The sequence below is a fragment of the Meriones unguiculatus genome, chromosome 8 (genome assembly GCF_030254825.1).
Source record: "Meriones unguiculatus strain TT.TT164.6M chromosome 8, Bangor_MerUng_6.1, whole genome shotgun sequence".
Taxonomy (NCBI): Eukaryota; Metazoa; Chordata; class Mammalia; order Rodentia; family Muridae; genus Meriones; species Meriones unguiculatus.
Window position 1 is genome coordinate 98,542,159 of NC_083356.1, and position 9,619 is coordinate 98,551,777.

A 9,619-nucleotide genomic window follows, 5' to 3' on the forward strand; every position below is an offset into this window, starting at 1 on the left:
GAGGCGCGCTGTTGTGCCAAGACTTCACAAGGATGTCTGACTTGTCTTCCTTCAGATAATTATGAGGTGTTTATTTCCATGTAATAGTTTAGCCATGTATTTAAATCCATTTATCCTCCAGTGAAAATATTAATGGACGACACAAGGAAGAGATTATTAACAGAATCCTGAAGCCAAATTGGGACTTCTGTGTTGCACATCTCCTTGAAATATATTGATAACCGAGGTTGCCATGAAATTCGTTTGTGACAAATTCCTCAGTTTGGTTCACTGTGTTCTTTCTAAGTAGCCGCATTTGTTGATTTCAGAAATGAGGAAATTAAGAAATAAAAGACAGATCATTGCAGACAGGTAACCACCTCAGTCAGAGATAAACTTGGAGATGCTCACCTCTTACCCCAAAACAACTCTCACTATGCTTTCTCCTTCCGGGGAATCTAAGTCCTGAGGAGCCAGTCAGAGCTGTTGGACAGTTGAAGCTCTGATTCATACTGGTTCTGATTCGACTTCCGGTGCACAGTCAGCCCCAGCTCCCCATCCATTTGCCCCTTCACATCTGGCCCCACTTCTCCAATTGTAGTGGCTGCTCATTACTTTCACTTTTTTTTTCCCTTGAACACGTTTTTCCAAAAACAAAGGTCCTCTGAGTTAAGTCTGTGATCTAACCGTTTATCACGAGTGTGTTTGAGCTTGCATTCTTTAAAAGGCATTTGAAGCAGAATTAGAAGTGTCTGTCATCACCATAATCACAGCTACTTACTTTTAACTACCTAAGCAGCAGGTGAAGGGTGCCACTGGTGTGTGTGTGTGTGTGTGTGTGTGTGTGTGTGTGTGTGTGTGTGTGTGTATGGTGCAGCAGGATGATCCCCTGGACAAGGCAACCAGCCTGGGGAGTGCTGTAGAAGTCAGCCTGGACCCAGATGCAAGTCTTTGAACCAAGGCAAGCAAGTTGGTGCCATCTCTCTGTGTATATCACAGTTCTAGAAAAGTTGAAATTGAATTTTCCTATTAAATGGGTCTACTATCAAACTGCCAAGAGGAATTTGGGTTCAAAATTATACCTCAGAGCTGACTCCATGACACTTGCCATGCTCTCGAAGAAATCATTGACCTTTCTGAACCTCAAATTGATTTTCTATAGTTTTAGAAACCGGGCAAAATATTACCTGTGTTGAAACCGTTTTTTCTGCACCCATGACTACGTTGGTCATAGTTCTCCAAAGGAACAGAAATGATAGAATGAATATATATTAAAGGGAAATATTAGGTCGGCTTGCGGGATGTAGTGTGGGTGGTCTAACAATGGCTGTCCCACCCTGGAGAGGGCAAGAATCTGGTGCCTCACTCCACCAGGCTGGTTGTTTCACTAGTTCCAATCTGTTTCTGAACACTGGAAGATTCCTGAAGAGCTGCTGGCCATTCTTTTTTAGAATCCCAAAGAACGCAGTCCTAATTTGGTGAAGGACTGCCACAGCAATAGGATAAATGAATTTGCTAGTAAGGGTGAGGGCAAGCAGTCAGGAAGGAAAGACTCCTTCTTCTCTGCCTTGGATCTCGGCTGCCACCAGAAGGGGTTTAGGGTGTCTCTCCCTGTTTCGAATAGTTTGATCGTGAGGCTCCCTCGCAGGAGTGCCTAACAACTTAAGTTTTTAGTAAATTTCAGATGCAGCTAAGTTGACAACCAAGACTAAACTCCATGCTTAGAATTTATAACCATTTTTTAGAACTTCTTGTGGGTTGCCATCAGTAACAGAAAACACAATTCCTCTGATAGACAGTAATGTCAAAATAACCATTTCAGTCATTTCTTCCACACCAAGCTGGCTCATGCTTTTTTCCATCACTCACCACGACTACAAAGGAGCCAACGGTTGCTATTAGGCATGTCTCGAGGTTCTACTAAGGTGATTTTAAGAATGTATATTTGAAAAGCAGTGACAGGAAGAACAAATCATACTTATCATCCTGTTTCTTTGGGGATCCAGTTGCAATTTTGGATGGGATGTTCAAAAGTAAATTAATCAGGAACATTTAATGTCATATTGAAACAAGTCAGGCAACGTGGCTGGGAAAGGTTAGGCAAGCCTGTCATAAACAGTAGTTATATGCTTGTGATGATTTTGTGGAGACCTGGTGTTTTGAAGCAGGGTTAGGCAAACATGATAGACATGTCTTAGGCAAAGTATGGAGGGCTCTGGATATGACAGAGAGGACACCAGGCAAGGTTGACATTCTTATGACCAGAAGAGTAGCGCCCTGGGATCAAGCTGTGGGAGGAGTTTTTATGGGAGGTAAAAATTATAATTCTGGCATTATAGGGGGAAGTATTTGAGTCATGGGTGTGCGATTTAGCCACTTAAAGAAATTTATGTATGGGTGCTCTGCCTATATGAATATCTGTGTACCACATGTGTGCCTGGTGCCCATGGAGATTGGAAGAGGGCATTGAATACCCTGGAATTGGAGTTACAGACAGTTCCTGAGAGGCCATATGGGTGCTGGGAAATCAAAGCTGGGTCCTCTGAAAGAGCAGCCTGTGCTCTTAACCACTGAGTAGGCTCAACAACTTTCTTTTTTTTTTTTTTTTCTGAAATAGTCTTACTACATTTCCAAGGCTGGCTTCAAAGTCATGATCCTGATTTCTCAGCCTCCTGAATTCTAAGATTATACATGCTTGGCTACTATTTTTTAAATTTTGATGTCTCATTCATACACTCACATGGAGGCACAAGGGTAGGCAGAATTCACGTTTCATGTGGCCATGAATAAGTTGACTAGCTTTCTTAATGTGTCTAAGTTATTTTTTATTTTCTTACAGGGGGATGAGGAAGTCAAACCTTCCCAAGATAGAGTATAGAGGAAATTAAAGAACTATAAAAACATTCAGAATAGGCTTACTTTGAATGAGAGCTCTTATACAGGCTGGACAAGTTGAAAAAAAAAAAAAACAACAGTTTTAAAAATTGTGAGTTCGAGCTATGTGTGGTAGCACAGGCCTGTTCTCCCAGCACTCAGGAGGATGAGGCAGGAGGATTTCCTCAGGCATGAGGTCAGCCTCCGCTACACGGTGAGTTTCAGGCCAGCCAAGGCTACAGAGCAGCGCCCCGTCAGAACAACAAAATTTGCTGCTTCTGTGGCTGATGGTTGGAAACCTGTCGAAACATCCTTTCCGTTGCTTGTGTCTCTGATCTTGAAGATCATAAATGTACTGTGGAGTGGAGTGTGAGATCTACGGAGTCACGTGGGCATTGCTGTCAGCTGCAAATACAGTTCTTTATTGTGGTTGCAGCCTGTTCTCCCTAAAATAAAATTCAGCATGTGTTGAATTTAAGTTTAGCCTGGCTTACTTCTCTGCCAAACAGAATGTAAGTATAGTGGATATAATACTGTGTTAACTTTCTTTTCAACATCAACCCAAATTTTGAATGTTCTTATTCATGTACTATTAAACTTTCATGTGGAAAGGGAGCCTTTCAGGGCGTCATGTTTGGCAGCACAGAAACCCATTTGGATATGGATGATGCCACTTCCTTATCTGTACAGCCAGGGTAATAAAAAATGCTTAGGTCACATCGTGGTTACACGCTTTAAAGAAGGTTACCATGCAGACTAGACAGGGGCGTTTGGGTAGCCTCAGGATTGCCACCTTCTCTCCCCATCTGAATTCTGAACCAATTAACAAACAGACAAGGGCAAGGCCTACAGGAGTCTGTGGCCATTCATGAAGTGGACATTGGATGGCTTCAGCCTCGTGAAGCTGAACACTCAAACCACAGCTAGTTCTGTAATCTGCCTCCTCATGGCCACCAGCACTTGCTTCTAAGCTTACAGCATACCTACTATCTTGGAGAGAAATTTGTTTTATAAAGAGCCTGCCTTGCAAGTAAAATTTGCCAATGAGAGACATCGCTCCTTTCTGGGGAAGGAAGTCGAGGAGGTGGGGCTATCCAGCAGTTGTAGGGGACACCCAGTAGTCCCTCTCAGGGCATCAGGAGTGGACCAATGGGCTAGTTAGCACAGTGCCTGGCACAGACAGGCAATTGTTGGGTGTCACCTGTGCCTAATGTAGTCTTTTATTCTTAAAGAAAAGTGAAAACAATTTGTGATTATACTAATCACAAATTATCTTTTGGAATTTGATAGGGGAGAGAGAGGGGTGGCAAGCCTAAATGGGCAGACAGATAAAAACCTTGGTATCAAAGGTCCTCATAGGTCAAACTATGCATTTTTTAACTCTGTTTTTTTGGAGAAAGAGTGTTTAAGTTATGGAAAGAGCTTCAAGTCAGCATTTTTGTTATGATCTAACTGCAATGTATAGCATAGAGAAGAGACACCATCTCAAGAGCCAGCACTATGCAGGTGCTTCATGGGGTGCCCTCTTTAATCTCCAAGACCTTTATGAGGGGTCATATTACTACCATATTTTAAATGTATTTACTTATTTATTTACTCACAGAGTTTTACTGTGTGTCCCAGGCTAGCCTTAAAATCTCTTTGTAGCATAAGCCACCACTGAACTTGCAGCGATCCTTCTGCCTCGGCCTTTTAAGTGCCAGGATTACACACATGTACTGCCACACACAGCTACTACTATTTTGTCAGTAATGAAAGTGAACCTTGAAGTTTAAACAGCTTGTAAACAAAAAAACAGGATTTGTCACTGTGTGTATCCGACCTCAAGACCAAGGACAGGCTTCATGTGCCACTGTCCTGGCTTTTGCAGAGCTCGGAACTTAAATGGGTCCTGCCATGTTCTGATGCCACTATCCAGAAGCAAATGCATTGTTGCTGGTTTTTTTTTTGTTTTTGTTTGTTTTTGTTTTTTTTTGTTTTGTTTTGTTTTCATTTGGTTTTTATGAGGCAGGTTCCCTTATAATCCCAGGCTGGTCCTGAACTTGCAACGTAGCAAAGAATGACATTGAACTCCTGCTTTCTCTACCCTCTCCTTCCAAGTTCTAAGAGTGCAGGCTTGTGTTCCTATACCAGCAGTAACTTGCGAAGAAAAGGCCTGAATTTTCATTTTGCCCCATGTTCTTTAAAGCCTGTAGGCAGTTGAGCAAGAGATGTTTTCTTTCCATGATCCCATTCATTGTTTTCACCAAACTGGAAGGATTCCACACAAATAACCTCCCCTCCCCTTTAGCCAAAGAGCCATGGAAAATTAACTTCTCTGGGTAGAATACTAGAATAAGGCTAATTCTTTACGGGTGGCTCTGTATTTGTATGCATACATATCCATGACTCAGAGCCAAATCTCTGTCATCAAACACTCTTGCCTCAGATGGTCTTTGGTTTCTAGGGACTTCTCCAGTACTGCCATGACGGCCCCAGGCAGCATATAGGACCCAAGCCAAGAAGTGGTGACACTTCACCCACAGGGGGTGGGTACCTTCACTTCTAAGCACATGTCTCTGGTTTTATTCCATGTCCAAGCATAAATTCATCTGGCATTATCTTGCTGATGTTTTCCATATTTCACCTCCCATCAGTTGGCACAAATAAGTAAGGGAGAATGGAACACATATTGGTTCAATTTCCCAACTTTTTGCGGCCATGGATCCACTGACAGAGCAACAGCTGCTCCAGATCATGGAGGGCAGCAATGCAGAGCATGCTATAAGCACAGCTTTACAAGGGACCTGTCAGTCACCTTACTCAACCATGAATCCATAATTTTCTTAAGGGTAGTTAAGAAAGGTGTGGGTGTGTGTGTGTGTGTGTGTGTGTGGCGTGTGTGTGTATATGCATGAGTGTTTGAGTATGGTGCCACATGCCTGTAATTCCAACTCTTGGGAGGCAGAGGGGGAAGGGTCACTTGCTGGAGATGAACCTGAGCTGCATTGCAAGATGCTCTCATAAAAGAAAAAAAGAATTGAAAATGAAAGGGAAGACAGGAAAATATGAAAAGAGAGACCCTTAAATTTGTTTCCTCTTTCCATAACATACATGCAAAGTTACAAAATGGAAACAACAGGATGATAGGCATGCTGCTTTTTAGTCTGCAAACTTTCTGCTTGGGGCTGGAGAGATGGCTTAGAGGTTAAGAGCACCGTCTGCTCTTCCAGAGGTCCTGAGTTCAATTCCCAGCAACCACATGGTGGCGCATAACCATCAATACACTCTACTGGCCTCTTCTGGCATGCAGGCACACATGCAGTTAGAGCATTAGCACACATAAAATAAATAAATTTTTAAAAAATCTTCTGCTTACACTGAGAGTTAGTAGTTTTGAATAAAGGTTCAGTAGGTTTTATTTTTTTTAGTTATTTTTTTCCCATAAGCTATACAATTATTTAAAAATCTGATTATTTTCTTAAGCTAAATTGAAGTACTCTGCTCAAAGGACACACACACACAACTTATGTGTATATGTCTGTGTGAGCGTATGCAGTATATGTGCAGATATTCTTGAAGCCCAAAGGAGTGTGTGGGAGCCCCTGAAAAGGGCATTGCAGGAGGGTTGTAAGCCACCCAGCATTGGAACAGGAATTGAACTTGGAGCCTCTGAAAGAGCAGCAAGTACTCTTAACTACTGAAACCTCTCTCCAGCACTCCTTCATTTAATTTTTTACATGTATTTACATATTTTTATGTGTGTGGACTTATGCCTGTGTTAGTGTGTTTTGCCAGCAGACACTCTGCTACTCATCTGGGTGGCCTTTGCTCATCTCTTTTATCGTAAGCTTATCCTTTCATAAGATGCTGTAGAACAAGTGTAAAGGTTCTAACATTTTTAGGTAGCTAAAACTGAATTTCAGTAGTCTTAACTGCTCTATTGCTGAGTAGACATGAGGGGTAATTAAGACTAAGGACTGAAAATAGCTATTTGTAAATTGTAAGAAAACTCTTACAACTTAGTTAACAAATCTTTTTATTGCTGTATTTATCAGTTTTGTAGCCATGGTTATTACACGATGCCTGTGGCAGTCAGAGGACAATTTGTGCAGAATTGTTTCTCTCCTTCAATAGTGTAGATCCTGGGGATTGAACCCCAGCTTATCCAGCTTGGTGGCAAGCGCCTTCGCCCACTGAGCCATAAGCTGGCTCTGAACTTACTTTTAAATATAGTTTTTCTTCCATTCTTTCATTCACAAGCCTATATATTTTGGTAACTGACACAGAGACACCATTAACAGCCTCTAATTCAAAGCGTACACAGCTTGCTGCAAGGGGGAACCTTGCTCTTTCAGGTTGCTGTTTCTCACTTGACACTGAATCTTCAGCCCAACCATTTCTGAGAAATGTGGCCATGCAGTAGGACACAAACTTTATGGTCATCTCATTCCTTGTGAGCAAAATTCTCACTTCGGGAGAAAACTTTGAAAGTCATAACTTTTGGCCTTTAGACCACCACAATCAATCCTCCTGGCCCCTGACCACTTGGATTGAATGTCACATGTTCCTAATGGATAAACACACACTATGACCTGGTATGAAATAACATACATGTCACAAGAATTTCAAGACATTGCTAACAACACACAGCAGCAGAGACATCTAGAACACACGTGGGGGTGCCTTCTAAGGCTACTTGTCCGACGTGGGCATAACATCATTAGACTTGGCTGAATTCATTGTTATGGAGTGCTCTCTAGAAGTCCTGGATTGGTCTGTGCAGGTTTGGTTCCGACTCTCCACTAAAACTCAGATTTAAAGGTGGCCTACCTTTCATGAGGATGGTATGCTAGAGATTCCCTGGCTTCATGTAGAGAAATGATGATTCTGTACTGGGTCTTTTATGTACAGCCTGCTTCCTGTTCCTCTCCCAGATACCGCCACTAAAAGGTTCAGGGGACATCCCACACACTGAGACACTGGGGAGCATAGTGAAGGGTGCACTTGGATCCTTAAACCACTCCATGTTCACTCTTCTTTGAAGGTCATGTGGACATGATGCTGCTGCCCAGAGAAATGAGCACCCCAGTCTGATTACCGTGTATTTGGGTGTACTTTGTTCATGTAAATCATGAGGGTTTATTGAGTTTCTGAGATCTCTGTTTGTGTTCCTTGGAAATTTTTCAGTTGTTAGCTCTTTATTTTGTTTACTGTCTTCTGTTTTCCATCTTCGTGGCAACAACGTTTGCGTATATATAGTTGGGCTGTTCAAGGTTGTGGGCAGAACTGGTGTTCTATTGTAGTTTGGTTGTTGTTTTTCTCTGTCTTTTTTTTTTTCTTGTTGTTGTTTTCTATTTATTTTTTTATTTTTTGAGGCAGGGTTCTCCTGTGTAGCCTTAGCTGTACTGGACTCGCTTTGTAGACCAGGCTGGCCTCAAACTCACAGTGCTCTGCCTGCCTCTGCCTCCCCAACTGTGGGGGTCAAAGGCATGTACTACCACACCCGGCTTTTTCTTTTTCATCTTAGATAGTTTCTGCTGACATACCTTCCAAGTCACTAATATTTTGTTTGTTGGTTGTTCTTTTCCTGCAGTACCTAATCTACTTTCTTCTATCTATTTACCTACTTGGGGGTTTTTGAGACAGGGTCTCTATCATATAGCCTTGGCTGTCCTGCAGCTTGCTTTGTAGACCAAGCTGGCCTGGAACTCATAGACCTTTGCCTGCATCTGCCTTCTCAGTGCTAAAATTAAAGGTGTGTGCCAGTATACCCGGCCTGGCAATCTACCAATATATATATACATATGTATATATATTGCTTTTTATATGTTTGTATATAAATTTTATTTAATTTTAATTTTTTTGAGAATTACATGCATATAATTTACAGCATTTTCTTTCTCCTTCCTCCAACTCCGCCTGTGCCCCTCCTACTCACTCTAAAATTATTGACCTCTTCCTAATTATTGTTACACACACACACACACACACACACACACACACACACACACACAAACACTCCTTGCTGAGTGCATTTAGTGTTGCTCGTGTGTCTTTATTGCTGACTACTTAAGAGGAGATGGCCTGTCAGGACCTGTCCTTGGAGAAGACTGAATCTTCTTTTCTCAGCAGCCATAATTCCTTATAGTTCTTCATCTAAGGGTGGGGCCTTGAGAGATTTGCCATTTGGACGTCAACCGGTGCTGTCATTGTGCAGATCTTGTCTTGTGTAGAACACTGTGCACATTGCTGCGATTTTATACGTGCAGCTTCCCTGTATAGAAGATACCGTCTTGCAGCAGGTGTCTTGGTCCTCTGGCTCTTACAACCTTTTCTGCCCCCTCTTCTGAGATGCTTTCTAAGTCTTAGGTATAGAAGTTGGCTCACAAATGCATCAAAAATGTAGACAGCTTCATGAATTTGCATGTCATCCTTTGGTAGGGCATGCTAACCTTCTCTGTATTATTATAATCTTAGTACATATGCTGAGGAAGGGAGTGTTCTCTTTTACAAAAAAGATTGCTTTATCTTTTTTTATGGGTGTGAGCGTTTGCTTCCATGCATGTGTACCACATACATGCCTAGTGCCTGTGATGGCCAAAGAGGGCATTGGATCCCCTAAAGCTGGAATTAAGAATGATCGTAAGTTGCCAGTAGGTAATGGGAACAGAACTCAGGACCTCTGCAAGACCAGCCAGTGCTGCTAATCTCTCTTAACCATCTCTCCACCCCTCCTTTAATCTGCTCTTAACCAGATCCAGTGTCTTGCTTTAATGGCACAGAT

General features: G+C 42.2%; 1 non-coding gene across 1 annotated transcript; it reads right to left on the minus strand.

Moving 5' to 3' along the window:
- Positions 1-9,231: 9,231 nt before the first annotated feature.
- LOC132656195 (U6 spliceosomal RNA) lies at positions 9,232-9,336 on the minus strand. Its single transcript, XR_009594118.1, has one exon. It is a non-coding gene; the product is annotated as a U6 spliceosomal RNA (small nuclear RNA).
- Positions 9,337-9,619: the final 283 nt, after the last annotated feature.